This window comes from Triplophysa rosa, linkage group LG19 (assembly GCF_024868665.1).
Source record: "Triplophysa rosa linkage group LG19, Trosa_1v2, whole genome shotgun sequence".
Taxonomy (NCBI): domain Eukaryota; kingdom Metazoa; phylum Chordata; class Actinopteri; order Cypriniformes; family Nemacheilidae; genus Triplophysa; species Triplophysa rosa.
This window is the reverse complement of record NC_079908.1, coordinates 19,258,816-19,265,041: the sequence shown is the minus strand read 5'-3', so window position 1 is coordinate 19,265,041 and position 6,226 is coordinate 19,258,816.

The following is a 6,226-nucleotide window of genomic DNA, read 5'->3' as shown; positions in this document are numbered from 1 at the left end:
ATGATGATGGTTTCAGAACCCTTTGGCATTACACTAGGAAAGCATGTGTTTGGGCTTCTAGATATAAAAGCAAGAAAACACGAGAGGCTGTGCGTTCAAGAGATTTGATCAGGGTGTTCTTACGCGTGATGCAACTCAGAGCTAAAACAGTAGTAAAATAACTACTCAAGTGTCTTATTGCTTTGAGAAAACAGTGAGAGATAAAACAGAACAGAAAGAGAAAAGACACCTGTATTCAAAAACAGTTATATTTAAATAAAAAGAAGCAATAAAGTTTTGATCAGTAATATCCATTAAAATTAACATTAATGTCCATGTTTCAAAAACAAAAGAAACCATCATATACATTATAATGGATTTAATGGTTATAATGGGAATTGTATTGGTTTTAATGGAAACTATAATGGGTCTCCCCTGGTAATGTTCTAGGTTTTGTTGGTTGATGTTGGTGTATTGAATCAAATACCATTACATTCTACTGGAATGAGGCTTAAAATACACTCAACTCAACTTTTTCAATTCAATTCAATTCAATTCAATTCAATGCTATTTATAGAGTGCTTTTCACAATATTTCATTGTTGCAAAGCAGCTTTACCGGAAGAAAGACAAAAATAAACAAAAGTTAGTATACGTATTAAAATAACAAGGGTCCGTCTTTGCTCTAGATTGTTGACGGAGATTCCTGGAGCTGGGATGATCAGTTAAGTCCACAGGTTCTCGCAGGAGGATGGCACGTGACGATCAGCTGGTGCTGGTGTAATGTGTAGTTTCCTCTGGATGGCCATCCCGAGGGTCAGTCAGTCCGTAGCCTCTCACAGGAGGATGACACCAGGTGGTCCTACTTGAGCCGGCATAATCTGTGGTTGCCTCGGGATGGGTATCCCGAGGTAGGGGAGGAGGGCAGAGAGAGAATAATTAGCGTAGCTGCTGTTCATTTAGTTATAAACAAGAGATAAGACTGGTATGCATCATATGTATGCATATGAAGCTCTTCCCCCTTTGGTGGATTTAGTTATTCTAGGTACTATCAGAAGTCCTGTGTTTTGTGATCGTAGAGAGTGTGATGGGTTGTACCGTGATAGAAGCTCTGTTAGAGAAGCGGGAGCTAAACCATTTAATGCTTTATAAGCAGTGTTGGGCAAGTTACTCTGAAAATGTAATTAATTACTAGTTACTAATTACATATTCAATAGTGTAATTAGATTACGGTGCAAATTACTCTCTCCGAAAAGTATTTAATTACTTGTTATTACTAATTACTTTCTATATCCTATATCAACCTTGATAAGTTAAGTAATTCAAAGAAAGACATGAAACGGCTCTTTTCATTCATTCAAATAAAAAATATTAAACAACATAAAGTACTCTTATTAACTGACCAAAGTATTACAAATGTGAGAATTATACATTAAAGCAAGGATTTTAAAGTTAGACTTTGAATTTTGATGTCAATTCCACTATTGCACACACATACATATATTACACAAAGTATTTAGTTTAATTACACCAGAAGTAACTGTAATTAAATTACAGAAAATTTTTGAGTAATCCCTTACTTTACTTTTTCAAGGGGAAAGTAATTAAATTACAGTAACTAATTACTTAGTAACTAGTTACATCCAACACTGTTTATAAGTGATTAGAAGTACTTTATAGTCTATACGGTACTTAATGTGCGAGTGCGTGCGTGCGTTTTTTGCATTAACATTTCCGTTAATGCTTAAATGTCATTTATTAAGTGCAAAATGTAAAATACAGGTAAAACAACTGTAAAAAATGAATACGAAAAATTCCTTCATATTATATTGTGCCCTATTTTTACTGATTTCTTTTTGGAGTGCAGGCCCAGCCAGGGGCTGGCACTACTGCTGCATCTCTACAAGCTCGACAGTGCTTGCACAACTAGCCTAAAAAAAAGAGGTAGATGATAGTGGGGACATGTCAGGTCGGCGCCTCCTACACTACACAAAAAAATTTTGTAATGGATTTAATGGTTCATAATAGTATTCATAAAGAAAACCATTCGAACCAGTTTTTTTTAGTAGGGATGGAATGAGCATCACAGCGTCTTTAAACATCTTTGAATGCCTCATTCGTTTAGAATTTTGAGTTGGAACTATCCATTTACTATATGTTTTCTATATACACGAAAAGACTGAAAATAAGACACCTCTCTACTCTAGTTTCAGATCAGTTGCCAGATTTTCATTCATCTCCTAATTACACCCTGACAGATCCACGCTCGTGGGATGCCAGATTGTGGAGGGTGAAGCTGTCAGGGCACGAGAGGGTTTGTGTAAATGAGCTGCTGTGTTGAGATGACAGGATGTGTCTGCAGGGATTTTTTGGGCACAGGGAATCAAACTATATGAGTCCTGCTGTATGCGCCGCGAGTGACGCAACACCACAAATGCTCTCATTAGAACGGTCTAAATAAATTTCACGAAACATGTCAAAAACATGTCTGACTCACATTTCACCCTGAAACTAGACATTTCAGTCTTCAATGTCTGAAAAGCTTTTTAGGACCATTAAGGTTTCAACGGATAAACCCCTTGCGCCCTTAAATTTTCATGAGTAAAATACAATGCAAAAAAACTTGTCCACAGCCAGTTTGACTGTAACAAACTGATATGTAACATTTAATAAATTATGTTAAAAAAAATGAACGAATGACTTGAGTGAATGTTTTATGTTATTATCATTGCCATGATTTCTTTAGCTGTTGCTACGGGCAACGCACAGCGAGAGAGTTAACACTCGACCCTGTTCCCACACCACACACATGCCTGTAAGCCTACTTTCATTCCCCAGAGAATATGTTTAAAATGACATTTTGAATATTTTATTGTCAAAATGACAAAAGTGTGTAAGGATTTTCTCTTTGTCTTCAGAAGCCAAAATGCTTTGTCTCTATAAATGAAAGTGATTGAAAAATAGATAAGAGTACTTCATAAAAATGTCATACTAAATCAATACCTGTTTACATGAACACCAGTTTCTCTTTAATATAATTTAAATTGACTGTTTATCCAACATAATCTCACAGCAAAAAGTAATTATTTTACGATTAATTTTGGCTAATTCATATGAATTATGAATCTTATTTGTACATTTTTGTGTGATTTGCTTTCGCGACAGTGACGTTAGGTTCAGGGGTGGGGCTTAAGTGTTGCTTTTTTCTAGTAATAGTCTTTTTTGCAAGATTCACAACCAGTGTTGAGCAAGTTACTCAGAAAAAGTAATTAATTACTAGTTACTAATTACATATTCAATAGTGTAGTTCAATTACAGTACAAATTACTCTCTCCAAAAAGTATTTAATTACATATTACTAATTACTTTCTATATCCTATATCAACTTTGATTAGTTAAGTGATTCGAGGATAGACATGAAACGGCTCTTTTAATAAAAATCCCATAAATGATATAAAACTACATAAATTAGTATTATTAACTGACCGAAGTATTACAAATGTGAGAATTACACATTAAGGCACGGATTTTAAAGATAGACTTTGAATTTTGATGTCAATTCCACTATTGTACACACATATATTACACAAAGTATTTAGTTTAATTCAGGGGCGGTCTGTCCAACTGGCGTCCCGGCGTTTTCCCGGTGGGCCGCTAACATGGGCCGGAACGGACACGTTTGCCGCTAACGTATGGGGTTGTAACGGACGCGTTTATCGCTAACGTATGGGGCCGTAACGGAGGCGTTGGCCGCTTAGACGGACGAATTATAAATGCGAATGCACGCAACGTGAATGCAAAAGACACGTATGCATACACCAACCCCCCCCTCCCGTCGACAGATTAGGTGGAGGGCCGATGCGGGCCTAAAAATACCAGGGCCGATTTTTCTTCGCAGTCCAGCCCTGGTTTAATTACATCAGAAGTAACTGTTATTAAATTACCGGAAAAAATGGAGTAATCCCTTACTTTACTTTTTCAAGGGGGAAGTAATTAAATTACAGTTACTAAATACTTAGTAACTAGTTACACCCAACACTGTTCACAACGTACGAATTCATACGAATTAGCCACCTCGTAAAATAGTTACGAATTCCCGTGAGATCAGGTTGATTTAACCTAATGCTTGTGCATGAGCTTTATACTTCTATGCTGACTAAAGTATTGCATTGCATTTATATTTATGCATTTGCCAGACACTTTGTTTCAGCATTTATCAAAAAAAACTTATTTGTTATCCATCAATACCATATTTCGTTATTATGAGGGGTTATTAAGAATATTATCTTAACGTGAGACTAGCGTTTATAAGCAACTGATATGCCTGGAGCTTTAATTTCATACGGGCGTTTTAAATCCATTTATCAAAAGAAACATGTAATTTCAGTAATGTGAGCATCTTTAAATGTTTCTCATATTTATTGCAGTGTACTGTAGAAGAATGATTGAACGCTCCATACTGCAAAATATCCGTGATAGTTTATCTTCTCACTGACGCATGGCAAAGTGTGTTTTGTGTCAATTATAGTGGCAGGCAGTTAATCTCTTTCCCATGAAACATTCATCCTGCTTTATATCGATTTGTTTTGGACTAGAAACACACACACTCACACACGCGCACACACACAACACACACACTGATTGAGCAATGGCTGAAATCAATACAAGTTCATTCATTCAGACTGCAAGGAAACAAATCAATACAGCAGAGCAACATATTAGACCTGTGGAGCAGGACACACGCGCACACACACACATATACACAACACCGGATGCTGAATAAGGACACACAATAGACTTCTATTTCGTTAATAAAAAACATTTTTTTTATGTGCACAGAATAATCCTTTTAGTCACTTTAATGACAGATTATACCTGTAGATTAGACCTGTATTCTTATTTTTATCCTTGAGAAGCTAACACGGGTAACAACTCAACACATTATTTAATCCCAAAACAAGCTAGTCTGGTCATCTATAGGACTCTCCTGGGTATACTTTCAAACATTTCAGAAAGCAAAACCTACCCTTACATGCACACAAACACTCTTCTTAGAGCGCCTGTTTGAAGTAGACGTCGATGTCAGTACATGTTTTACTCTATACTCTATAAGTTTTCCGATGCATTCCCTCGGCAGGTAAAGAATACAGATTTTGATTTGAATGGCCCAGTTTTAAAGTGTTTTATAATCCACCTGCGACACACACATTTTGCTGAATGACATCACATGGACACAATTTCTATCTGTTTTCTCTGGGACGTGCTGGGATTGACCTCTGTTAGCAAAACAGCGTGACACTATCACACACACACTCTTTAGGAGCTCATATCTGTGACTGTGCGTTACGTCTCCCAAAATGTGTGAAATGTTTTAAATCTCTCAGGCCAAACGTGGGCTCACAAACACAACGGTTATAATGAGCTCTGTATAAACCCAGCTGCTATACACCCAGACACCTGCACACGCATGCACAGAAAGTGTATTTTTAATGAGTCGTGTCTCAGAACTGTCACCTGCACTCTGAGACACCGAGGAATCGCAGCAGACAGGAAGGAAGTCCATTGTTTAGGATAGAAAAAGTCTTGTGGACAGAGTTTTTGGATGTATAGTTTTGTTCTGTATATGCATTAGAGGTGGTAAAAGTGTCTGGATATCATTTATTTGCAAATGATTAAAAACCTGTTATCACTAAAAAGAAAAGAACGGCGACACCGGTTCACCCTGCTTATTCACATCAAAATATAAACCACGAAAACTCCTACTTTTACAAGCCTACTTTTACACAACGTCACGACAAGCATGATTTTTTACAACATATCACCTTCCTAAGAGCGTCAAAAACACCTAAAAAAATGTTTGCTTTGTACAGTCTCGGCTAGTTTTCAACAGCATTCGGTTATTTCACAGGCTCATACGACTGTGATGAAATGGGAGGAAAGACACAAAGAAAAGCTGAGAAATGAGAACGACACCGCTGAAGGTACGAAATCTCTCTGACAGCGAGACAGAGGCGTCAGATGAGTGGATTGTTTTTGGAGGTGTGCAGGTGGAAGAGTGCGACCGGAGGAGAAAATGCGATGGCGTGTTAATTCGTGACAGTCAGGATTTCATAAATGTGTGTGTGCGGGGGAACACATATCTACACTTGATACATAGTTTTTCCCAGAAGTAAACTAAATCTGACAAAATAGAGAGAGAGGGAGAGCGAGAGAGTGAGAGAGAGAGAGAGAGAGAGAGAGAGAGAGCG